Below are 26341 nucleotides of genomic sequence, written 5' to 3' on the forward strand. Positions count from 1 at the left end.
GGACTAAAAGATATAGTCCTAGCTTAGATGTATGAATCAACAGCATAGACCTGTAGGTTCCTTTCCAAGAAGGCTTTCAGGAATGGGAAAGAGGAGACATTATGAATGGAAAAGGGAGGTCCTGTACAAGGATCTGCTCTTCTAGAGGTTTACCTGATTATCATCTATAGGAGACCTGGCGCTGTTCTGTCTTTCTTGGATCAAACCATTAAAGCAACTACTTAAGAAATTCTTGACTGTGTTCCTGCTGGCTCTCCCCCCTCCCCCACTTCTAGGTTTCTCTTCCAGAAATATCTCCATCCTCCAGTTCTTTAAGTCACACCTTTATGTTCAAATCACAAATGAATCTACACAGCTCAGTTGGTAAAGAATCCGCCTGCAATGCAGGAGACCTGGGTTCAATCCCTGGATTGGAAAGATGCCCTGGAAAAGGGATAAGCTACCTTTCTAGCCTATCCCAGTATTCTGGCCTGGAGAATTCCATGGACTGTACAGTCCATGGGGTCGCAAGGAGTCAGACACGACTGAGAGATTTTCACTTTCAGGTAAGTTGTAGAAATCTTAAGAGTGGATTCCCCGAAGAAACCTTATTTGTAACATGCAGTAACTTTCCCTAGAAACTGATTTGGTGTTTTATTCAAAGGTGGTCCAGGCTCATGATGGGGGAGAGTGGGTTAGCAGAGGATGGACCTGAGCTGGAATATTTGCACAATGTAAAATCTATAAAGAAAGAGGAATGGAGAAAGACCCTCCTTGCACTGCAATTAAAACCAAAGGTAGAACCTCACAAGTTCTAACATTGTGTGTGCAGTTCTATACCCACAGCAATCTTGTGCCAAGTACTATAAGGTAGATTGCGGGGGAAAACAGTTCCTTAGCTGCGTGTAGAAGGAGAGAGAAGGTTGGAGTGATCTTCTGGAACATCCCCAGAGGGAAGAAGTTGTCATGTCACACATGTGGCCTCTTAGTCAATACCACAACCTCCTCTAGATTGATGAGCGATCCATGCGGTAGAGTTAGCCAAGGAATGGGATTTAAGTTGCTCTATTTCTGTTTTTTTTTTTTATTTACTTAGTTCATTGCAATATGTTTTCAAATTTGAGCTGTTTCAGATGAGAATCAGATTTTCCAGGTTCTCTTCAACAGTCAGAAGGTGGGGCAGCACTGGGCTTGTGTGGAAACAGTTAATTCTATCTTCTTTAGCTTGGTCACCATCACATTTGTTTTCCAGAGTGCCCATCTTCCCACACTTCCTTTCACTTACTTCCATATCTTGCCTGGAATACTCTTGGCTGACACCGACACACAAAACTTAGTCCAAAAGTTGGATTTTTGATATTCAAATGCCTCCAGCTCATAAAATTGAGAATGACAGAATAACTGGATTATGTTGAAGATGTAAACACCGACTTGACGCATACTTCTCTTTATTATCGGTTGACACTCACTGCCCTCCCCATGCCCTGGGTCAATCTATTTTATAGGGATGTGTATACGCAGATCTCAACTTCTTGCCCAAATACATGTAGGGCACTGTTTGAGAAACACCCAGCAGAACAGCCCAGTTAAGCACTTAAACTCAGGCCAGACTTGGTGTCAAATCCTGACTATCAATCTCTGAATCTCCATCTCTCATCATAAAATGAAGATAATCACAGTACCTATTTACAATTCATTATTAAGAAAACAAAGATCATGGCATCTGGTCCCATCACTTCATGGGAAATAGATGGAAAAACAGTGGAAACAGTGTCAGACTTTATTTTTGGGGGCTCCAAAATCACTGCAGATGCTGACTGCAGCCATGAAATTAAAAGACGCTCACTCCTTAGAAGGAAAGTTATGACCAACCTAGATAGCATATTAAAAAGCCGAGACATTACTTTGCCAACCAAGGTCCGTCTAGTCAAGGCTATGGTTTTTCCCGTGGTCATGTATGGATGTGAGAGTTGGACTGTGAAGAAAGCTGATCGCCGAAGAATTGATGCTTTTGAACTGTGGTGCTGGAGAAGACTCTTGAGAGTCCCTTGTACCGCAAGGAGATCCAACCAGTCCATTCTAAGGGAGATCGATCCTGGGTGTTCATTGGAAGGACTGATGCTAAAGCTGAAACTGCAATACTTAGGCCACCTCATGTGACGAGTTGACTCACTGGAAAAGACTCTGATGCTGGGAAAGGTTGGGGGCGGGAGGAGAAGGGGACAACAGAGAAGGAAATGGCTGGATGGCATCACCAACTCTGTGGACATGAGTTTGAGTGAACTCCAGGAGTTGGTGATGGACAGGGAGGCCTGGCGTGCTGTGATTCATGGGGTCGCGGAGAGTCGGACACGACTGAGCGACTGAACTGAACTGAACTGAACTGATACTGTTGTGAAGATTAAATGAAGTAATATATGTATGTTACCTAAAATAATGCCTGACATGTTAAAATAAGCAATCAATTATTATTTTTGTCAGCAAAGACCTCAAATGCTTGCTGATTAAAAGCCATATTTTTAATTACTTTATCAATTACAAAGAGGTGTGGCCCAGGTAAGTCCCAGCAATGCTTGAGTTAATACCCACACATCAAGATCAGTATTTATGCACATGAGCAGATGACCAGGTCAGCTGTACTCCCTTCTCTTCTAACTCACTGATCTTCACTCTAAACCTACATAGTCTATATAATAAAATGCCATCCTTAATTCCAGTCACCACTAGATTCTCTTTCCATTTCAAAATTGCATCTTTTAATTCTATTATAGGCTCCTGAACAGACCATTTTGCTCTAGCAGCACTGAAGGAAAGCATTCTGCAATCCTCACGTGAAAACAACAAATTTAATTTTTATGAATGATTCTTCTCTTATTTCAGATACTTTTGTTTCCACTTTTTATTTTTGATGATGTGTATATGTGTTCTGGGAAGCTTACTATTTATACATTTCATAATGTTTCATACTATTTTAATTGTTAAATTACCAAGTATTTCCAAACATTTTTGCATATTTTTATAGAATTCAAATAATTGCCAAAAATAAAGGGCCATAAAATGTCCCATGATCCAACAATAAGGTGTTACCTCACACTGATCAGAATGGCCATCATCAAAAAATCTACAAACAATAAGTGCTGAAGAGGGTGTGGAGAAAAGGGAACCCTCCTGCACTGCTGGTGAGAATGTAAATTGATACAGCCACTATGGAGAACAGGATGGAGACCCTTTAAAAAAAAACAACTAGGAGTAAGCCTACCATATGAACCAGCAATCCCACTACTGGGCACATACCTTGAGAAAACCGCAATTGAAAAAGACACATGTATCCCAGTGTCCATAGCATGGAAGCAACCTAGATGTCCATCAACAGAGGAGTGGATAAAGAAGTCGTGGTACATACATACAATAGAATATTACTCAGCCATAGAAAGGAGTGAATTTGAGTTAGTACTAGTGAGGTGGAGGATTGGAGAAGGAAATGGCAACCCACTCCAGTGTTCTTGCCTGGAGAATCCCAGGCACGGCAGAGCCTGGTGGGCTGCCGTCTATGGGGTCGCACAGAGTTGGACACGACTGAAGTGACTTAGCAGCAGCAGTGAGATGGAGGAACCTAGGGCTTGTTATACAGAGTGAAGTCAGTCAGAAAAAGAAAGACAAATTTTGTATATTAGTACATATATATGGAATGAAAAATGATACTGCTGACCCTATAGGAACAGACACAGACGCAGAGAACAGACTGCGGACACAGTGGGGGAGGGGCGGACTAACTGAGGGCATCACGGACATACACGCACATTCACAGACACCGCGCCGTGCTCAGTGGCTCAGTGACCCTCTGCGACCGCATGGACTGTAACCCACAACACTCCTCTGTCCATGGGGATTCTCTGCCACGTGTAAAACAGATTGACAGTGGGAAGCTGCTGTATAGGCACAGGGAGCTCAGTCCGATGCTCTGGGACAATGGGGGTGGGCTGGAGTGGGGGGTCTATGCTGACTTTATGCAGTACTGTGATATTGGGATTTCTCTACAGCATTGAGGTTTGAGAGGGAGGGGACACGTGTATACTTATGGCTGACTCATGTAATGTTTGGTGGATGCCAACACAATAATGTAAAGAAATTATCCTCCAATTAAAAAGAAAAAAGTCCTATGATCTAAGGTTATAATGGGATGGAATGTAGCCACTGCAGTAGAAACAAATTCTTAGGCACAGAAAATAATTAATTATAAAATACAGATGGGCTCTTATTTTCGGAATACAACATTTGTTTGGAGGGATAGTGTCACCCACTTTCAAAAGGCAGCAAACTCCATCTGGTATTTGTGCTTTTCTTGGAGAGGAAGCTAGGATTCTCCCAAAGTCATTTTCACTCATATTAAATGAAATTCTCACTCTTGGTTAAATTTAAACAGTAATCATGTAGATACACACGCATCTATGAAAAGTGATTTAAATATCTGGAAGGATGGGGTATATGAAGAATTCATACTGGGTTGAGATTTGACCATGTGAAATATTTCTTTGCATGTCACAGGTATCTTGCAGCCATTGGCACTTTATAGTGTTTGTTGAGTTCAATATTTAGGGAATTTGAAGTTTAAGTATGTATCAATAAAAATGCTAATGGACTTTGATAAAAAACTTTGATTTTAGGCTCACCCCTTGGAAAAATGTTAATAAGTAACATGTGTGTGCATGTCTGCATGCGAAGTCACTTCAGTAGTGTCTGACTCTTTGTGACCCTGTGGACTATAGGCCACCAGGCTCTTCTGCCCATATTAGCCAATAATTCATTGATTTCATCCATTTATTCAATACATGTTGAAGAGTTACTAATGCCACTGTTCCATTCCGTTCAGTTGCTCAGTCGTGTCCGACTCTTTGTGACCCCATGGACTGTAGCCTACCAGGCTTCTCTGTCCATGGGATTCTCCAGGCAAGAATACTGGAGTGGGTTACCATTTCCTTCTCCAGGGGATCTTCCCGACCCAGGGATCGAACCCGGGTCTCCCGCATTGGAGGCAGACGCTTTAACCTCTGAGCCACCAGGGAAGCCCTAAATAATCTGAGGAAACCATTATGAACCATTTATTCTTGAGAACAATAATAGATGTTCTGAATTTTGCTATGGACAAGGAAGTTGGGAAAATCCTGAAGCAAATAATATAATATTTAAAAAACTAAGACTTTTCAGAGCCTTTAAAATACTAATGTACATAGTCAGATTTTAATGAATGATGTAAAAGGTGATGAATGTTTTCAGGAGGTGCTGACAGAAGAATTCACAGATGACATTCAGCTTAACTGGTAGGAGTTTTACCAAGAAGACAGCATTTGAACTAAGTCTTTGTGGGAGGTTGTTTCACTTTTTCTCAATATAAAATTAATGAATATTCATTTAGAAAATATAGGAAGTGATAAAATTAAAAATAACTATTAAGGACATGGCCTAGGGAGAATAACTATTAATTCATTTTGAATTTCCTGATGTTTGACACCTATTCCTTCCATTTTAATTGTATCTCTTTAAATAAAGAACACAGTACATACATTTTTAGGTGGACTTTATGCAGTACTGTAATATTGGGATTTTTCTATAGTACTGAATAATCTTTAAAAATATTTCAGCAACTACAACTATGTCATCATTCCAATGCAGCTGAACATTTTTGTTATTTTCTTCCCCAATATCCAGTTATTAATGGATAAGTTACTGGTTCTTGATATGTGGCTCCTGGATCAACCACATCAGCATTTAGCAGGAACTCCTTAGAAATACACATTCTTGGGGCTGACCCCACCTCCACTCAATCAGAAACATCAGGGGGAGAGCTCAGTGCATAAATCATTTTGAAGTTTATAGCTTCACATAAATTTTTCAATGTAATAGAGATGATCTTTTTTTAAACTCCATACAAGGATCATTTCAGGTTGTAAAAGTGTATGGCTGCATTTTTAGTAAATATACCACTTTATAAATGAATGAATTAAAGAGCAGCTTCCCTAAATTTGTTTCATCATCGTTTGAAATTTTGTGATGCAATTAAGTCCATGGGGCTAAATTAATATTAATTCCTTTAGAGATAACCTGCATTTTTGTTCTGGATGTTTGTCAATTTTTTTTCTTTGTGATTTTAAAGCATATCACAAAGGGGAGGAAGGGAGGGAGAGGCGTGGATTGAGAGTTTGGGATTAGCAGATGCAAACTATCATATATAGAACAAGGTCCTACTTTATAATGCAGGGAACTATATCCAATATCCTGTAATAAACTGTAATGGAATATAATGAGTACAAATAAAATTTATAAGGGTATGTGTCTAATTCTTTAAGCTTTCCCTGGATCGTGGCAAACACTCTCAGCTGCATCTCAGGCCTCTTGTCCTTTCCTCTCAACCCCCTAGATTTGAGGAGGATCCTTTAATTGTGATTTTTCCAAATAATCTAGTTTCCTTCAAGAAAACTTTTCATTTTGAGTTCGTGTTGTCTCCTTTCTCTTGTGTAACACTCACTTCCTCTAATATCACTCTTTTCTGTGCGGTGATGGGCGCTGTGGGTGTGGAGCACTGAGTCCAGCGCGGTCTTCATTTTGAAGCTGTGGTTCGGGCCTGGGCTCCTCCTTCATCTCATGGGCTCCCGTCCCATCCCAGCCCGCCCCTCTCCATTTCATCCCGTCATCCCTTCAGCTCAGCTGATTCTATTTTGTGACTTTCTTTTCCTGTTTACCAAAGGCAGTGTCTTCTGAAATCAGATTAAGTATGACAAATAGTCATCTAAAGTTTTTCTGGTTCCTGTTATAAACAGCGCTCAGAGGTCTGCTCTTCCTCTGGTTTTAAGGGTCACTTCTGCCACAGGATCATTTTTGTAGGGTTGTTGTTTTTTTTGCTACTGACCAAAGAGAAGAAAATTATCCAGATTTTGTGTTTATAAATAGTGGAATCCCCTTGCTTTATGATTATTTTTTAAATATCTGGGTTAAAATCCCAATCAGATCTAAGCTGGCATTCAGCTGGACTGGTGTCTAACAGTCGATCTGTGTAGTGTCCTGGGCAAGGGTGGGGTCATCCACCATCTGCTGTTCATTAGGGTCCTTGAACCCTCCTTCACGTCCCAGGATGCCTTCTATGAATTCTCCCTTCTGACATACAGCATCCTCCTTAAGGTAACCAGGCCTCCAGCCAAAGTTTGGTCTCAGCAAGCTTGTCCTAGGGACTCTTTCTGCATTTGGAACTGCAATCATTGTTTAGACATAGAAATAACAAGGTTGGTGGCAATGGTCACAGTGCCCTGGGTCCCACACAAAGCAAACCCCACACAGGCGACTGTTGCCTCCTATTTCTGTAAATCCTGGTTAGTGGAACTATACACACTTTCATGTGGTTGGGAATGTCCTGTTTCATTAAACATATCTCTCTTGGGGTTATCTGCACAACCTAAAGGATGTATTTACCCAGAATATATCTCTAAAAGGTGGATTATAGGAAAGAGATGCTTTATACAGAAGCATTATCTTCAACTTCGATTCAGGACAAGTTTTTTTTTTTTAAGTGGTTATTGAATATGTCACAATACTGCTTCTGTTTTATGTTTTGGCTTTTTGGCCACCACGCATATGGGATCTTAGCTCTCCAACCAGGGATCAACCCATTGCCCCCTGCATTGGAAGGTGAAGTCTCAACCACTGGACTGTCAGGGAAGTCCCTAGGACAAGTCTTTACAGGAAAGTTATTAAGGAAGGGTTCACAGGTAATCCTGTTTTGGAGTGACAGAAGCACAACTGGGTGACTAACACCAACCAACCAAGCAAGTGGCCAAAAGAGAGGAAACCAAGCAAACATATGATTTCAGACCAAGTTTTATGAAAAGCAGCGTCACTCTAACCCTTCAGAGGAGTTTGAGAGTGTAAGTTGGAAATGTAAGACAACCTCAAAGTTGTCCCAACCCAAGCAAGGGAGCTAGGCTTTCATATTCAGGCAGCAGATAGGTACTGGGTATGAGCCCCTGGTGGGGAAGAAGAATCTCAGATGTCCGGGCACTTGACTTGCACACCTGCAGGCAAAGCAATTTGAGTAGTGGGAGGGCTACCCCAGCAAGGGGAGTAGAGACACTAGTAGTTGGAAATAAGCACACCCAAGTCTAGGGAGAGGTGTGAGAACAGATAAAAGGGAGCTGGGGAAATGAGGCAGTGACAGTGTTTGGTCTAAACATCTTGTCAGTTTTTCAATTTGCTTCTTACCTAAACCCACCCTGACCTGCCAGGGCCACGGAAAACTAAGCAAACCAACTCAAAGTTTGCTAACTCCTGCCTGAAACCATCAAATAACAATATATTGATTAAACAATATTACTGAGATAATAATTTTGTCCTCTGAAAGCAGAAGATGCTTTACCAGGTCTTATGCTTTTTCTTGATTTAAGTTTATATTAGTTGACAGACAACTTCTGATTGCAGCAGAATCATAAAATTCATATTTGGAAATCTCTAATGTAAGTAATGACTTAAACCATGTCTTCAAATTAAAACATGTTTTCACAAATGATACATTTCAAGTATAATCTGGTTTCATCTTTCTTATATTTTATCAAGCACTTGATGGAGTTATAGTAGGTAAAATATAAGAATTAATTACTATAATCACTTTAGTTCTGAAAAAGGATTTGGAGAGTATGCCTTGTCGTTTCAAACAAAGCATTTTTGTCTAGTGCAGTTGTTCCTCTGTCAGTATGAGGTCTAAGTGGTGCAGTGACCACAGGCTGATATCAGGTTGTACGCCTGATTGAGACAAGGTTGAGGGAAGCCTATAAAGGAGAGGAGCAGAAAAGGCCCAAAGCCCTGCCAAGATGCAGAACAACAGTTTAAAAAGGCAGGGCACCATCTCGAGGCCCTGGATTTTTCATAGAAGTGAGAGTGTCTAACAGAATGAGGAAACTAACAGAATGTTTCAAGGTAGTCTAATTTCTCCTGACCCCCAGAGTCAGATGATGGGCTTGTGTGTTGTTCTATTTGGGTCTGGATTTTGATTCTCTGTGTCTAGACTGAGCTGAAAATATGGGAGAAGAGAGTGATGCACTGTCTCTTTAAGTCAGGGTGGGACTTCCCAGGTGGTCAAGTGGTTAGGAAGCCCTCTGTCAATGCAGGTGGTATGGGTTACGACCTCTGGTTGGGAAACTAAGATCCCGGCATTCCATGGAGCAAGGAAGCCCACATGCCGCAACTATGAGCCTGTGTGCTCTGGAGCCCGGGCAGGGCGACTCCTGAGCCCGTGCATCATAACTAGAGAGTCCCTGCTCTGCAATGAAAGGTCCCACTCGAGGCAATGAAGATCCCGTGTACCACAAATAAGACCCAACACAGTCAAATTAATAAATAAATAAATACGTTTAAAAAGTCAGGACTCTCTAGAGAGAGTCCATCTCATCTCTTCTGTGACATAGTACTTGGTGAGGATTTCGGTGTTCCCTTCATATCACTAACGTGACAGTCTGTCATCAGCAGCTGAGACGCCCTATTCACAACCCAGCGGAAAACGCGAGTGAACTTGAGTTCAAGGGTTGAGATGAATTCAGCTCTGACTCCCCTCTCCCCTTACACAAAGTAGCCTTTCAAGTCGTATGTGTTGAATGAATGTATAATTTTAAATAGGTCTTGATTCTAATAGTCCCAGGCCTAATAGCCTGGTAAATGATTATATATATTCATGAATTACGAATGAAAGGACAAAAATGCAAGAGCAAGTTAGTAAACCTTCCTTGAACTAGTGCACTGTCACCCCACCTGGGATGTGTTTCCTGCCAGCATCACTCACTAGTTCTAGACTCTTATTAGTGCCATGTTCCTGGAATGCATGACTTTGAGTGATCTTTTCCATCACTTTTTCATGTTTTAAAAGTTACCACCCCAGATGACTCGCAGTTGCTGATATCCATAAATCACTTTCATATCTTTTCTTTGTTGCTACTTTTCCTTTGACTTAAAACATTTTGACCATCTTTTCTTGTCTACATTTCACTTATCCTGCGAAGTACAGTTTAAAACCCTCCTCTTCTGTGAGTCCTTCCCTCTTCAGTTCAGTTCAGTTCAGTCGCTCAGTTGTGTCCGACTCTCCGCGACCCCATGAATCACAGCACGCCAGGCCTCCCTGTCCATCACCAACTCCCGGAGTTCACTCAAACTCATGTCCACAGAGTCGGTGATGCCATCCAGCCATCTCATTCTCTGTTGTCCCCTTCTCCTCCTGCCCCCAATCCCTCCCAGCATCAGAGTCTTTTCCAGTGAGTCAACTCGTCGCATGAGGTGGCCAAAGTATTGGAGTTTCAGCTTTAGCATCAGTCCTTCCAATGAACACCCAGGACTGATAGCCTTCCCTCTTACACAGTTAGAAACCATCACTCCTGCCTCCTCCCCACTGCCTTCCCGGCTACGTTTCATTCTGTGCCTACTCCTTTATATGACGGGCCTCACTTCCATCCCGAAACTGCTTCCAGGCACAGACTATCGTCATTGTTATATCTGCCCTTTAACGTGAGCCAGCTTCAGTCCTGTTTACTGAATCGAAATGATTTGCTGAGATTAGAATTTTATAATTATAGAATGATTTGAAAGGGACAATCAGGAATCAAGCTGAAAGCCAAACAATTTATAGTACAGCAACTCAATAGAAACCTGTGTTTTTATTAAAGTTATAATTGAGAAAATGTGGAGCCACAAGAAGATATTTATGATGCAATGTTAAGTTAAAGAAAAAAAAGACAGTGAAAAATATAAACCTACCATAAATAGGCTGATGTAAAATATATCTGCATATTAGGAAATGTAATATACCAATTCAAAAAAAAAATACAGCTGACATCTTAAACATGGATTAATGCCGGGTATATTTAAAATCACTTTTATCTTTTTTAGAATGCAATTTATGCCACAGAAATGAAAACAAAAACCGCATAGTAAGCTAGGCTTGGAAGAAGATTATAACAATTCTAAAATGTTCAAACATTACTTACAAACTCAACTGTACCTACACTCTAACCAGATGGCAAGCTGAAACATTAAAATTCACATGGTAGATTTTTAAGGTCATAGGGAAGCAAGTACTTGGGAAAAATGTGATTTTTTACGGTATTGGTCAGTTATTTCATGCTATAAGAAAATTGCTTTCCATTATCTTCAATCTGAGCATGCAAAATCTGTATCAGAGCAAATTAAGACACTGGCGACATGAAAAAATGAATACATGTGCACATATGAAGGCTACAGTGATGTCATTCCAGGGCCTTTCGGGACTGTGGGGCTCCCCCCGCCCCAGCTGTTGCTGACTGCCAGCAGCCAGGTGAGTCACTCTCGGCCCCACAGAACCCCTGACCTAAGGTTATATCCCCTCCTCCCAGAGCAGCAGCTTGCCTCCCGGAAGCTCTCAGTGTGAAGGGGTGTTCAAGCACCTGGTCCCCTCTCTGTAAACTGGGGTAACCTGGAGAACCAGTCCAGCTCGAGAGCTTCCCTGAGAGCCAGGTGCCGGCCAGGTCCTGTGACAGCCCTCCTCTCCTCTGCCTGCTTCCTTCCTTCGCTCCCCACCGCAGTCCATCCCAAGGCCATCCCCCCACACGCTTTTCTGCCTGCAAATCTCCACTTCAGCCTCTTCCCTAGGAAACCTGGCCTGAGACAGCATATTATTAAATCAGTCTAAAACCTAGAACATTGGAAATAATCAGATACAGAAAAAAAATATGTTCTCTGAGATGTTCTTTGGTCATTTGTCAATAAAAGCAATATTCTTTCACATTTTCTAAGAACTTACAACCAAGGCACAGTGAGTGCCAAGCACCTTACAGATATTGACCTACTAAATGCTCACAATAACCCTACGAGGCTGATCCTATTCCCTGTCAGGCTTGTTTGAAAATGAGAACTAGGTCCTAGAATAGTGAGTTTACCTGCCCAAGAACTGGTTAGTGGAAGAACTCAGGGGCATGTCACAGCATTGAGCTTCTACTATACACTATGCATGGAGCCGTAAGAAATCGAACATGCAAAAGAAATCAGATTTCCCATTTCCATTTAGTGTCATGACCACTTTAAACAAGATCCTTCAGCTCTGAGGTGCTGAACAGTGGGATTTTTTTTTTCTTCTTTTTTCTTCTTTTCTTCTTCAACACTACTGCTATTCACTTTTTGCTTAGAGAAGACGATTGTTGAATTTTATTACCAGCTGACTTTATTCTCAGTGTGTTTTACAGAGAAATAAATGGCTCCTCTCCATGCTTCAGGGGTTACAAAAATCAGGTAAAAAGAAGACCAGTCAATTTTCAGAGTCATGCAGCAAGGAAGATTCTAGAGTAAAAAGACTGTTTTCATTAAAATACGTCTTTTTTTTTTTTTTTTCCAAATTCATGCCTTGACTATGGATGCCTAGTTAAGAAGGGTGAGTTTAGCAATTTAGATCTTACAGCAAACCTCTTGAGAGTTTGGAATAACTCCAGCTTCCAAAACGGGCAGGAATGTGAAACATGGAGATAACACAGTTCTGTAGAGAAATATGTTTTCCTCATGATGTTCTGACCAGACTTGTCCACTAATCTTAGCAAGAGTAAATATTCCTTTCCTTCCCCAAAGCCATCATGGGCTATATCAAGATCTTGATTTTCAGTTCTGATATTCAGAATCTCAACAATTAACTCCTGAAATGTACTCAACATTACAATTTGGCTTCCAAAGCTAGAAGTAAATCTCTCAAGCACTGTTTCATTTCCTTTTTTTCTTAATGGGCTTGAACAATTTTTTTATTTGGGGATATTGCAATTATGGGCTTCCCAGGTGGCGCTAGTGGTAAAGAACCCGCCTGCTAATGCAGGAGACATAAGAGATGCAGGCTCCATCTCTGGGTTGGCAAGATCCCCTGGAGAAAGGCATGGCAATCCACTGCAATATTCTTGCCTGGGGAATCCCATGGACAGAGGAGCCTGGTAGGCTACAGTCCATGGGGTCGCAAAGAATTGAATATGCCTGAGCAACCGAGCATGCATACACACAGTGCAAATATATCTCATTAAAGCAAACTAACTTTTGTAAGGACTGAGTCTGCAATAGTGAATGGGAATCATAATCTTTCTTTTCCAGAAGCAGAGAGTTTATGCTCACAGAGAGATGAACATCTTCCAAGATGTCTTTCAAAATGAGAATCCCCTCTATGTTCTATTTATACACTGAATGGTTCCAGAAAAGAATCTGCATAGTTCTTCATGTTTAAACTGTCAATTCACTTTTAAATTTTTGACAGAGTAAAAAGTGTTTGTCTTTCTCTTCCAATATGTCCCTTATTGTCTCTCTCATGATTTTTTCAGAACCAGACAAATGCCCTACAAACAAAGCTCATCACTTAGGAATTACTGAATTCACTAAAAATAAATATACAAGGTGAAATCTTAAATACAATTGAGTCTCTGTTTTTTATCTCCATAGTATCTTTGTGATGTTTAAAGCATCTCCAAAACCTCCAGAAACTTCAGATTTCTTAATCTGACAAGATGTCTTGCATAGAGGAACGTATAAGCCAATCATATAAATTGAGGATTTACCCTCTAATTTTATTTGTCATATATGAACCCTCTCTTGGCAAATGTATCCAAAATCCACAATCTTCTTTCTCCCCAGTTTTTCTGATCATCTTCATAGGATATTATGAGTCAATTTAAAATTAAATTCTCTTTTGAATAAGGTAAGAATAGGAATAGTGGACCTGAGAGATCCATATGCTAATCAAAGGATGATCAGGAGAATGATGTCCACTTCATCTCCTCTATGCTCTTTCTTGCCTCCATGGTAGCGCTTATGCTGTTTTGCTCATAAAATTCCCTTTTACTTGTCTCTACCTGCCCATCAAGACTCAGGTTAGAGCCCATCTCCACATGGCACCCCCAGATAAGAGACTGCTCATTCCTTTAATGCCCACAGTACTTTCAGAGTTCTCTACTGTTAGGTAATCACCCTTCTTCTTTACTGATGCACAAATATCACTGGGCAAATCTAAAAGAGCCTTTCCTGGTCACCAATTATCCAAGAGTCTTCCTCAACTTCCAGTGTCCATTGCAGACAAACTGACATCACATGACAGGTTCTGGCTAAGACTGTGAGCAGAAAAGAAGGCAAAGCACCAGGTATGACCTCTAGATTATTTCTTCTCCTGGTTGCTGGCAATTGGATGGCATTGGTTTAAATGTGTAGGCTTGCCAGATAACATACATGTTTATTTTTATTCAGTGGCTAAATCATGTCTGACTCTTTGTGACCCCATGGAATGCAGGACACCAGACTCCTCTGTTCTCCATTGTCTCCCAGAGTTTGCTCAGTTTCATATCCATTGAGCTGGTGATCCTATCTAACCATCTCATCCTCTTCCACTACCCTTCTCATTTTGCCTTCAATCTTTCCTAGCATCAGAGTCTTTTTCAATGAGTCAACTCTTTGCATGGCATTAAAATTTTTTATAAAAGATGTTTTATACCATATGCTAAATTATTATTCTATTATGCTATTTCTGTTTGGATACTGAAAACATACTATTATTCTACTATTTTTTTTCTAAAATATTGAACCTCAGATAAAAGACAAATATTTTTTAGTGTAACTATACGCCAAGTATTGCATGGAACATGCTTTTAAGGAAGGAAGGGAGGAAGGGAGGCAGGAAAAAAAGAATGCATCTTAAGTAGAGTGTTGCAACATTTTCAGTGACAAGGCAGAGAATTAACTAAGTGTTTTAGGGTCTTTTTACTCTATTGATAAATATGAACTGTCATATCACATGTGATTTACTTTCCAAAAGACATTATTCTAGGATTGTGGGTTTCGTTAGCCATTTCATCTTGCTTCAGAGTTTTCTGGTTTTACTTCACATTGAATTCAGAAAATGTAAACTTTTGCCCAGTACATACAGTAGGACTTGGGTTTATCTTTTGACAGTAACAGCTCTAATCAAGAGTTTCATAGAATTGTCTCTCAGAGATCCAGAAGAAATGTGGTTTTCAAGCTGTTCACCTCCTGCCACGTGGTGGATTCTGTCAGAAACTCTCCCACGCCCAGAGAAGGGACATCACTCTGAGATTCTTTCTCAGAGTGACCATCCTGATGCTTTGTCATGATTAAACTTAAATCATTTAAAAATATTTTTATTGCTTCTGAAGATTCTTACAGACCATTAAATTTTACCTTTACCAAAGATGGTAAGCGGAATTTTATAGATGACTTAAGAGATTCTCTGATTTTTTTTCCCAAAAGGCAAGAAAAGAAGCTGTCTTTGGCATCAATGCCCCTCAGGAACTGTAAAATCAGAGGAAGAGACAATTATTCAGACATTACAACTAACTGTCAGCCACCCTAAAAAAGATGTATAACACTTACTAGAGGGAACAGAGTGGTTAACAGGGAGAAAACTGTCACCTATCTTGCCATGTAAAAATCAGAGATGCTAATTCCTGATTTGGGACAAAGAATACTTCCTATTTGTTAGAATAAGTGATAGGCAGTTGGGTAGGTGAGGCTGCACTTTTGGGGATCTGAGCTGAGGATACATTTTGGAAGTTTTACATATTTGGATGGTAGTTAAAGCCATATTTTATATTCATCTGGTGGTTAACAGTATAAAGTTTAAGCTCATCCACTTAAAGCAGGTGCAGACAGCTCTGGTCAGGTCATGTTCATGTCCCTACAAGCACACAGAGGCTCTGTAGTTTTCCGTTTTTCAGCTCATGTCTCTGAAACCACGTGCAAGAGCAGGCAATTGAGGGGAGATTAGTTGCTGGAATTTGTATGAGAGTAACAATGCAATTAGGCAGAGTAGAGAAACACTTCCAAGAAACTTCATAGGTTGTGAAGAAATTGATCCCTGGGTCAGATGGAGATGAGCACAAGTCTATGAGTCTATTCCTTTTGAAAGAAATACTATGGATGTGGGTAGCAGTTACTGCTCCCAGGCATCAATCCAGACCACGGCTCTGTGTCAGGGGCAGCACTCGTAGTACTGCTGTGAAGAGTACTGTTGGTGGGAATGTAAACTGGCGCAGCCACCACGGAGAACAGTACTTGGAGGTTCGTCAAAAAACTAAAAATAGAGTAGCCAGATGATCCTGCAGTCCCACTCCTGGATACATACCTGGAGAAAACCATAACCAGAAAAGATACATATATTCTAAAGGTCACTGAAGCACTATTCCTTGAAGACATGGAAGCAACTTAAACTGTTCATGGACAAATGAATGGATAAAGATGTGGTACAAATACACAATGGAATATTACTCAGCCATAGAAGAGAATGAAATAATGCCATTTGCAGTAATACGGATGAACCTAGAGACTATCCAGAGAAGACTCTTGAGAGTCCCTTGGACAGCAAGGAGATTCAACCAGTCCATCCTAAAGGAAATCAGTCCTGAATATTCATTGGAAGGACTGATGCTAAAGTTGAAATTTCAATACTGTGGCCACCTGATGCAAAGAACTTTGAAAAGACCCTGATCCTGGGAAAGATTGAAGGTGAGAGGAGAAGGTGATGACAGAGGATGAGATGGTTGGATGGCATCACCGACTCAATGGACATGAGTTTGAATTAGCTCCAGGAGTTGGTGATGGACAGGGAGGCCTGGTGTGCTGCCAGTCCAGGGGGTTGCAAAGACTTGGACACGACTGAGCGACTGAACTGAACCGCAATAGAGACTATCATACAAAGTGAAGTAGGTTAGACAAAGACAAATACCACAGGATATCACTTATAGGTAGAATCTAAAAAGTAAAAAATGATACAAATGAACTTGTATGCAAAACAGAAACAGAACCACTTGCATAGAGAATAAATGTATGGTTACCAGAGGGAAAGGGAGGAGAGGGAAAGATAAATCAGGAGTTTGAGATTAACATATACACACAATTCTACATAAAATAGATCATTAAAAAGGGCCTATTGTCTGGCACAGGAAACTATACTCAGTATTTTGTAATAATCTATTAGGGAAAAGAACCTGAAAAAACAGATACATATGTATGTATAACTGGATCATTTTGCTATACATCTGAAACTAACACAACATTGTAAGTCAACTGCACTTCAATTTTTTAAAAAAGAAGTTAAGTCCAACTTTCCTGCATGCAATTCTGGTTCACAGGTCTATTAGCTGACTGAATCAAGTAACATTGCCAGGCTCAGTTCTCTCATCTGTAAAGTGGGGATTAAAACTTAATCTGTGTCAAAGACTTGTGATGGAGCTATATAAGATCGTGTGTGTCATCTGGATCTTAGAACTCAGGGCAAGTTAGGAGCACAATAAATGTCAGCTAGTAGAACTGACAGAAGCATTTTAGATACTATTCAACATGTTTAAACTTAACAGCAAGATCAGGTGGAACTACTGATTGTTAAGAAATGTGGTGCAGAATACAGAATTTTATACACTAGAGTAAAAGGAAAAGAAGTTAACGGCCTAATGACAATGTCAATAAAGGTGATACATAACCAAATTAAAGGAAGAGAAAATTATGTAGTCCTTTGTGTCAGAAAAAATATAAAGCAATGATCTCCTTCCAGACTGTCATGTGGGAAGCACTCATTTCTATTTCTTGTCACTTTATCTTTACAGAATAATGGAAATAAAATATCCCCTTTGCAAGGTACTCAAAAATATGGTGTATGGACGAGGAAATATTTAAATGTGATTTAGTTGAAATGAAAACTCAAAGATATTTAAAAGTTAATTTAAAATGGGCCAATGAACTAAACAGAAATTTCTCCAAAGAAGACATAAAGATGGCTAATAAACACATGAAAAAATGCTCAACATTCCTCATAATCAGAGAAATGCAAATCAAAACCACAATGAGATACCATTTCACACCAGTCAGAATGGCTGCTATCCAAAAGTCTACATGCAATAAATGCTGGAGAGGGTGTGGAGAGAAGGGAACCCTCTTACACTGTTGGTGGGAATGCAAACTAGTACAGCCAGTATGGAGAACAGTGTGGAAGTTCCTCAAAAAACTGGAAATAGAACTGCCATATGATCCAGCAATCGCACTCCTGGGCATACACACCGAGGAAACCAGAATTGAAAGAGACACATGTACTCCAATGTTCATTGCAGCATTGTTTATAATAGCGAGGACATGGAAGCAACCTAGATGTCCATCTGCAGATGAATGGATAAGAAAGCTTTGGTATATATACACAATGGAGTATTACTCAGCCATTAAAAAGAAAGCATTTGAATCAGTTCTAAGGAGGTGGATGAAACTGGAGCCTATTATACAGAGTGAATTAAGCCAGAAAGAAAAACACCAATACAATATACTAACGCATATATATGGAATTTAGAAAGATGCAAATGATAACCCTGTATACGAGACAGCAAAATAGACACAGATGTATAGAACAGTCTTTGGGACTCTGTGGAAGAGGGTGAGGGTGGGATGGTTTGGGAGAATGGCATTGAAACATGTACAGTATCATGTGTGAAACGAATCGCCAGTTCAGGGTCGATGCATGTTACAGGATGCTCGGGGCTGGTATGCGGGGATGACCCAGAGGGAGTATAAGGGGAGGAGGGAGGTAGGAGGGGAGTTCGGGAGGGGGAACTCATGTACACCCGGGGTGGATACATGTCAGTGTATGGCAAAACCAACCAATATAATATTGTAAAATAATTAGCCTCCAATAAAAATTAAAAAAATAAAAATAAAATACTTTTAAATTACTGTTGCTAATTGAAACATTTTAGAACATCTTTTCAGTGTGAATGAAACCCAAAACAAAAAGAGACAGGTAGGTGAAAGACAGGAAGGAAATCTTGAAGAACGTGGCTAAACCCTGGCCTCCACCTGCAGAGAAGTGTCCCCCTGCCACCCCAAACTCATTAAGGGATAAACAATTGTCTCTTGTGTACAATTCCAAAGTAAATTTGAGGAAAGAGCTGTGATTCTCTGTTAGTGACTTTAACTGAGCATTCAAGTATTCCAGCATTTTAATGACTTTGAACTTTGTGCCTGTGGGGCATTCCTGAGGTCTTGTCATTTTTGATAACACTTGCAGAAAGTAGAATAACATTTCACCTTTCCAGAACACAGTGAAAACCACCAATTAAATCAAACAGAGCTCCAAGGAACTAAAAGACAAGGCACAGAGTTCATGTATAAAAAGCCAGATACTTGATACCTAGATGACGAGATTCTATTTATTCTTATTTTATTCAAAGTTAAAGTTAAGTTGATTATCTGATTTTCAAATGCTGAGCAGATTAGCAATCACACATTAGAGGGAAATAAGGGGCCACCAGGCTGATAAAAAGAACTGTGGCTCACGGATTCCGGATGCCCAGGAGGTTGGGGCTACTTGTGCAGGACAAACATTCCAACAATCACAAAGCCCCTCAGAGTTAGCATTGTTTTGAAGCAGAATAAAATCTAAAAATCCTAAATTGCTCTAAGAGTTTAGTTTTGTTTAGCCTATTCACCTTTAAAAGCAAGAGACAGTGCAATCTAATTTGATAAAGATTTCCATTATGAATAGTAGTAGTAGCACATGCTCAGTTGTACCCAACTATTTTCAACCTGTGGACTATAGCCCATGAAGCTCCTCCATCCACGGAATTTTCCAGGCAAGAATATTGGAGTGGGGTGTCATTTCCTACTCCAAGGAATCTTCCAGAACCAGGGATCAAACCTGTGTCTCTTGTGTCTCCTGCCTTAGCAGGTGTATTCTTTACCACTAGCACCACCTGGGAAGACCTTCATTATGAATGCAAATGTGTCCATGGTGTTAGCCACGTAGTCGTTTCCGACTGTGTGACCCAATGGACTGTAGCCCACCAGGCTTCTCTGTTCATGGAATTCTCCAAGCAAGAATACTGCAGTGGGTTGTCATTCCCTTCTCCAGGGGATTTTCACAACCCAGGGATCAAACTCCTGGGTCTCCTGCACTGATTCTTAGCCACCATGGAAATCCCTCAGTATGAATAAGTTATCCTTATTGTTTGAAACAATAGTATGTTTTGTTCCCAAAAGGTCAGCTCCATAGCTTTGGAAACTCACATATCCATAATAACTCATTCCCTGTACGTCCCAGATAACTACAGCAGTGGATGTTGAATGGAACCACCCAAGTCAGTTATAATTTCTATGATTATTTTCATTCGTGTATCATACTCCTTGATTATGGAGGTGAAAATTATGTATGAATGCATACACACAAAAGAATGAGGAAAATATATGCTTTTATCTTTAGCAACAATGTTGGAGACAGCACTATGGTGATCCTAGTTTTATTTTTTTAGATTTTCTCATGTAATCTCACTAACTACAATTTAACATTTTTAATTTTATAGATGGAGAAAAAAAGCCTGAAGGTCACAGAACTCGACCAAGACATACAGCTGGACGTGAATCCAGGTTAGGGGGACACTGCACGTCCTCCCAGTCGGTCTGTGTCTCCACTGACCACAATGGCAAAGCCAACCAGAGTGAACCAGTTCCTATTTATTTTCCTCTTTTTAATAGGACATTTATCAAAGTAATACTGAAAAAATCCAATGCCTCATATTTGAAAATATAAATCTACCTATAGTACTGTTTTAAAACATCAAATTCAAACTCAACTGTTTTAAGCAACTGTTAAGTAAATTAAGAACATTTCTTTTAGAATTTTCCGCTAGAAAAAACTCTGGCCTCTCCCATGGAACTTCCTCAGTCATATAAGGATAAGGATGTCCCTATTTGCCGCCCTTTCTGTTTGGGTCACCAGGAAAGTATTCAGTATTCCACTTCCTGTCAACAGTCTCCATTTTCTATTTCTAGTTCAAGTTTATCCTATTCATTGTAAAGCATTCTTTTGTATGTCACCTCAAACATTTTATGGGAACATCCAGGGTACATCCTTTTACAGAGGTTGAGACAATTTCTGTGTCCATGTACTTAATTGAACAGAAATGCCCCAGCATTTGGTTGCATACCTATTAATTCACATTTATCTGTATTCACACACACCAAATAAAAAGCCAGGCATTTACAGTGGGTTAACATCACAGGTACAGCCTATGTTATTAAGTATCAGAGAATCAACTGTCCCGATTTTCAAAAGTGATAAAACTTAGATGCATACACACACACAAACACACAATAAAGAGACTTGAAAGACTTGCCACTGATGTGTTCACAGCCAGTCATAACTCAAGATGTGAACCAAAACCAGAAAAAGAATCAAATTCACAGTATCAGAGGCAGAATTTGTTTTTATGAGGGCTCCTGAGTAATTCCTGGGAAGAGGGTACAAGACTCTCTTTAAACAACTTTCATCCAAGAAATTCAGTTTAAGATATTTTGGCAACTTCTTAGGAATTTATGGTATCCACTAGCATACACTGACTTAAAACTGCTGTTGCCAAGGGGTCAGATTTAGAAGCCAGAATATTCTATTAAAATATTTATTCTTTCCAAGCAAAATAAAATAGTATTTAACCTAGTAAACAGCCTTTGGGGCCAAAGCTAAGGTCCTGATAAACCATTTCAAATCCTACTTGAAATGAAAACATGCCTATGGTCCATTCTGCCAAATTAAATATATTTTCAGGATGGGAATAAAAGAGAAACCACTTACAAAGGTTAAAGGGGTAGAAATTCCTCTATGAATAATCTAGATGCCTCATCTTTTACTAGAAAAGCTGCCACTTTCCATTTGTGTCAGCTTTGTCTTTCTTATTAGTATCTCATTTTCCCAACAAAAAATCTAGAGACTTTTTTTTTTTAATATAACACAATGACCAAGACAAATCAATTTGAAAACTTATATTTGAAATTTTAGGAAAGGGGCCATTCCTTTTGTTTATAAGAAAGGACACACACATTATAATAAGCATGAAATAAAAATTATTAATTTCCCTTTCCATGCCTTATAATAGTGTTATGGACTACACGTTTGTATCCACCGCCCCTCACCCCCGCCCCCCACTGCCAAATTCCTATGTAACAGCCCTAACCCCCAACGGGATGATATTCAAAGATGGCACCTTTGGAGGATGATTAGGTCATGATGAGATCATGAAGGTGGAACCCCCATGATGGGGATTAGCCTTCTTTTGAGAAAGAAAGGGCTTCCCTATGGTCCAGTAGCTAAGACTCCATGCTCCCAAAGCAAAGGGCACGAGTTTGATCCCTCATCAAGGAACGAAGATCTTATATGCCATGTGGTGTGGTCAAGAAAAAATAAATAAAAAGAAAAAGAGGCTAAAGCCTGCTGTATTTGCCTGATGAGGATTCTACCAGAAGATAAGTTCAGTTCAGTTCAGTCACTCAGTTGTTTCCAACTCTTTGCGACCCCATGAATCACAGCACGCCAGACCTCCCTGTCCATCACCAACTCCCGGAGTTCACTCAAACTCATGTCCATTGAGTCGGTGATGCCATCCAGCCGTCTCATTCTCTGTCGTCCCCATCTCCACCCACCCTCAATCCCTCCCAGCATCAGATTCTTTTCCAGTGAGTCAACTCGTCGCATGAGGTGGCCAAAGTATTGCAGTTTCAGCTTTAGCATCAGTCCTTCCAGTGAACACCCAGGATCGATCTCCTTTAGAATGGACTGGTTAGATCTCCTTGCAGTCCAAGGGACTCTCAAGAGTCTTCTCCAACACCACAGTTCAAAAGCATCAATTTTTCGGCGATCAGCTTTCTTCACAGTCCAACTATCACATCCATACATGACCACGGGAAAAACCATAGCCTTGACTAGATGGACCTTGGTTGGCAAAGTAATCTCTGCTTTTTAATATGCTATCTAGGTTGGTCATAACTTTCCTTCCAAGGAGTAAGCGTCTTTTAATTTCATGGCTGCAATCAGCATCCACAGTGATTTTGGAGCCCAAAAAAATAAAGTCTGACACTGTTTCCACTGTTTCCCCATCTATTTCCCATGAAGTGATGGGACCAGAAGCCATGATCTTCGTTTTCTGAATGTTAAGCTTCAAGCCAAACTTTTCAGTCTCCTCTTTCACTTTCGTCAAGAGGCCTTTGAGTTCCTCTTCACTTTCTGCCATAAGGGTAGTGTCATCTGCATATCTGGGCTTATTGATATTTCTCCTGGCAATCTTGATTCCAGCTTGTGCTTCTTCTAGCCCAGCGTTCCTCATGATGTACTCTGCATATAAGTTAAATAAACAGGGTGACAATATACAACCTTGACGTACTCTTTTCCTATTTGGAACCAGTCTGTTGTTCCATGTCCAGTTCTAACTGTTGCTTCCTGACCTGCATACAGGTTTCTCAAGAGGCAGGTCAGGTGGTCTCTTTCAGAATGTTCCACAGTTTATTGTGATCCACACAGTCAAAGGCTTTGGCATAGTCAAGGAAGCAGAAATAGATGTTTTTCTGGAACTCTCTTGCTTTCTCCATGATCCAGCGGATGTTGGCAATTTGATCTCTGGTGCCTCTGCCTTTTCTAAAACCTGCTTGAACATCTTGAAGTTCACGGTTCACATATTGCTGAAGCCTGGCTTGGAGAATTTTGAGCATGACTTTACTAGCGTGTGAGATGAGTGCAATTGTGCGGTAGTTTGAGCATTCTTTGGCATTTCCTTTCTTTGGGATTGGAATGAAGACTGACCTTTTCCAGTCCTGTGGCCACTGCTGAGTTTTCCAAATTTGCTGGCATATTGAGTGCAGCACTTTCACAGCATCATCTTTCAGGATTTGAAATAGCTCAATTGGAATTCCATCACCTCCAGAGTTTTGCCAAGAGAACGCACTGGTCATAGCAAATACCCTCTTCCAACAACATAAGACTCTACACATCAAGATGCTCAACACCAAATTCAGATTGATTATATTCTTTGCAGCCAAAAATGGAGAAGCTCTATACAGTTAGCAAAAACAAGACCAGGAGCTGACTGTGGCTCAGATCATGAACTCCTTATTGCCAAATTCAGACTTAAATTGAAGAAAGGAGGGAAAACCACTAGACCATTCAGATATGACCTAAATTAAATCCCTTATGATTATACAGTGGAAGTAAGAAATAGATTTAAGGGGCTAGATCTGATAGAGTTCCTGATGAACTCTGGACGGAGGTTCGTGACATTGTACAGGAGACAGGGAGCAAGACCATCCCCATGGAAAAGAAATGCAAAAAAGCAAAATGGCTGTCTGAGGAGGCCTTACAAATAGCTGTGAAAAGAAGAGAAGCGAAAAGCAAAGGAGAAAAGGAAAGATATAAGCATCTGAATGCAGAGTTCCAAAGAATAGCAAGTAGAGATAAGAAAGACTTCCTCAGCGATCAATGCAAAGAAATAGAGGAAAACAATAGAATAGGAGAAACAAGAGATCTTTTCAAGAAAATTAGAGATTCCAAGGGAATATTTCATGCAAAGATGGGCTCGATAAAGGACAGAAATGGTATGGACCTAACAGAAGCAGAAGATATTAAGAAGAGGTGGCAAGAATACACAGAAGAACTGTATAAAAAAGATCTTCACGACGAAGATAATCACGATGGCGTGATCACTCACCTGGAACCAGACATCTTGGAATGTGAAGTCAAGTGGGCCTTAGAGAGCATCACTACCAGAAGATAGCCACCCACAAGCCTGGATGAGTTCTCCCACCAGACACCAAAGCCCCCAGCACCCTGATCCCCCAGCACCTTGATCTCCCAGCACCCTGATCCCCCAGCACCCTGATCCTGGGCTTCCCAATCTCTAGAAATGTGCAAAATAAAAGTTTGTTGTTTAAGCCACCCAGTCTATAGTACTTCTGTTATAGTAGTCCTGACTGACAAAGACGAATACTCTTCTCAGGAACCTACAAGTTATGAAAACGAGTGTTAGCACCATACCTTTAAAGTAATTTCAAACTGAATCTGAGATACCTGACCTTTGCGTCCTGCCCAATTCTCCTATTCTGGTTATCACCTGGATTCAAGGGGGAAGCTCTGTGTTCATCCTAAGTGGTGAGAGAGATGGGATGCAGGACATGATGATGCATTTTTCTCTCTTTCTATGGCAATTCAGAGTGGCATCCCGGTGAGGTAATGGATCTACCTGGCCAGAAAACACATCAATTGCACACTCCCTGGGCTGCTTGTAGCATACAACTCATTTCTGCAGCACTGCTGGGCAGCCCCTAACGGATAAGGCTAGGATGCTCTTCTGAAAGGGCTCCAAGATGTCCTAGGCCCTTGCAAGGTTATACTGGCGAAGCACAACAGAGATCATGGCACAGTTACACCAGCATATGGTCCAAATCAGTGGTCATCAGGATCGAACATGCAACTATAACAAAACTGACGCAACATGAGGCGCAGATGCTGAGGAAAGTAGAGGCGATATTAATAATCAGTCAGTAATCCTGGAAGAATTTCCTTTTTCAATGGCAAGTCTGAAAAAATTAAATATGCTGATCCCGCATACTTTAAATTTTAAGACACTTGGTTGTTGAAGCACACACAAACCAAGCTTTTTTCCTAAGGCCATACTTTCTGTTAATGAGATTAACATAATGACTGCCTGGATCCTACTTCATGTGTGTGCATGCCTACCAAGATATTCATGGCATTGCCATCAGACATTCTCTTTTAGGAAAAGCAGTATAAATCAGAGAGAAACCAACAATGTTAACTGTTCTGGTGTTTCTGTCCCCCCTTGTTCAGAGGTCATTCCTTGGTAGTCTATACATAAACTAGCTAATCTGCAGTAATTCCAAACTTCGCATGAGAATTAAAGAGGAATAAGATTAGTACACTTTGGAGACTAATAGAGCAGCTATTTGTTACTTATTGTCAAAGGTTTATAATCAAATATTGCTGATACATCAAACCCATAGGCTATGTATAGACCAGGAGTAGATCACTTTACTGTTCTGAGAGAAATAAATTTATAGAATCCTTGGTTGAATTTTAAATCAGTCCATGAGATGAGTCATGCAATCCAAACCCACCACACTGGATACTTCTTGATCAGTTCCAATTCAATTGCTACTTTTGTTGTTGTTGTTCAGTTGCTAAATTGTTTCTGACTTTTCGACTCCATGGGGTGCCGCATGCCAGACACATTTGTCCTCTACTATTTCCCAGAACTTGCTCAAATTCATATTCATTGAGTCAGTGATACTACCTAATCATCTCATCCTCTGCCACCCCTTTCTAATTTTGCTTTCAATCTTTCTTGGCATCAGGGTCTTTTCCAATGAGTCAGTTTTTCCCATCAAGGAAGGGACGTATTGGAGCTTCAGCTTCAGTAACAGTCTTTCCCATGAATATTCAGGGTTGATTTCCATTAGGATTGACTGGTTTGATCTCCTTGCTGTCCAAGGAACTCTCAAAGTCTTCTCCAGCATCACA

At 40.4% G+C, this 26341-nt stretch overlaps 1 protein-coding gene across 7 annotated transcripts in view; it reads right to left on the reverse strand.

Moving 5' to 3' along the window:
* Nucleotides 1–26341, reverse strand: part of RBMS3 (RNA binding motif single stranded interacting protein 3) — an 841063-nt gene that overhangs the window by 501652 nt on the left and 313070 nt on the right. The gene's annotated exons all lie outside the window — the stretch shown is intronic.

Source organism: Moschus berezovskii, chromosome 24, assembly GCF_049115385.1.
Source record: "Moschus berezovskii isolate FMDL1 chromosome 24, NW_MosBer_1.0, whole genome shotgun sequence".
Taxonomy (NCBI): domain Eukaryota; kingdom Metazoa; phylum Chordata; class Mammalia; order Artiodactyla; family Moschidae; genus Moschus; species Moschus berezovskii.